Here is a 1,473-nt window from a genome sequence, read left to right on the forward strand (position 1 = left end):
GGACTTCCAGGCCTCTCCGGCGGGCCCAGGTCAACCGCTCGCCCCCCAGCAGCGAAATTTTTTTCTAAGTCCCACGCCGGACACCAGGTCAACACGGCTCTCTGGCAGGAGAAGCCCGCCGCTCCCGAGGAAGCGCCCCCGGCTTGCCCTGAACGCCGTAAGGGAGGGCGGCAGGTCACCGGGGCGAAACCGGAGCGGTGGCCGGTCTCCTGGAACTCTCCCCCGGCCTGGCCCGCCGGGCCGCTCCCGGCCGGAGCTCCCACGTTAACCGCTCCCAACGCAACCGAGCAGAAGTTTTCCAAGTCCCACGGCGGACACCAGGTCCTCCCGGTTCCCCGTCAGGAGAGCCCCGCCACTCCTGGGGAAGCAAGCACCGCTGCCTGCCCGACCTCCGAGCCCATCACCGGGGGGGGGGGCGGGAGCCGGAATCGCGGGCCAGAGCCTGGAACTCTCGCACGGCCAGGCCCGCCGGATCGGGGCACGCTGCCTCCACGCTCGGTTGACAAGGCAGCGCGGCACGGTTCTTTTGCCCCGGAGGTTCCTCTGACCGACTTTCTGGAACCGAACATGGGCATTTAGGGTCCTGAAAACCGAGTCCCCCAAAATCTCCGCGAACCTTTCTTGGCAATATTGTAGATGCGGCACCCGGCCCAGCCACCGGGGCCAACCGCCGAAAGTGTCCGCCCTCCTGGAGCGAAGGCCCGGGCAAGGCCCGTTTGAAAAACCTCATACGGACTTCCGGAGCGCGAGCCCGGGCGCCAGGTCGACCCAGGGCCGACCTCCCGGGCCCCAGAGAGGCACGTCTCCGCCGCGGAAGCCGCCTGATGCCCGCGCCGAAGGCCCCCGGGCCCGCCCGGCCTCCGCGCAGGGCACCGGGGAGAAGTAGGAATCGTGGCCGGGCTCCTGGAACTCCTGCCCGGCCTGCCCCGCGGAAGCATGCCGGGTTCTCCCGCCGCGCCGTGCAGGTTCTTCCGCCCCTCGCCGGGGTAGCCGGGCTCCAACCGCTGGGCCCCGCAGCGTGGAAGGGCCCCTGCGAGTCGCCCCCCGGCCTGCACGCCCGCCGTGCAGTCGACCGGGTCGAAGCCGGAATCGCGGCCGGGTTCCTGGAACTCTCGCCCGGCCTGCCCGCCCGGCCCGCCCCCCGGGCCGGGGCTCCAGTCGACTTGGAGCCAAACTCGGTTTTGACCCCCTCCTGCAGCACGGTCCGGCCCCGGAGGTTCCTCCGTCCGACCTCCTGGAACCCAAGATGGGCATCTAGGGTCCCGAAATCCGTGTCCCCGAAAATCTCCGCGAACCTTTCCTGGCAATATTGTAGATGCGGCACCCGGCCCAGCCACCGGGGGCAACCGCCGAAAGTGTCCGCCCTCCTGGAGCGAAGGCCCGGGCAAGGCCCGTTTCAAAAACCTCATACGGACTTCCGGAGCGCGAGCCCCGGCGCCAGGTCGACCCAGGGCCGACCTCCCGGGCCCCAGA

Source organism: Alligator mississippiensis, unplaced genomic scaffold, assembly GCF_030867095.1.
Source record: "Alligator mississippiensis isolate rAllMis1 unplaced genomic scaffold, rAllMis1 scaffold_89, whole genome shotgun sequence".
In the NCBI taxonomy this organism is placed as follows: Eukaryota; Metazoa; Chordata; order Crocodylia; family Alligatoridae; genus Alligator; species Alligator mississippiensis.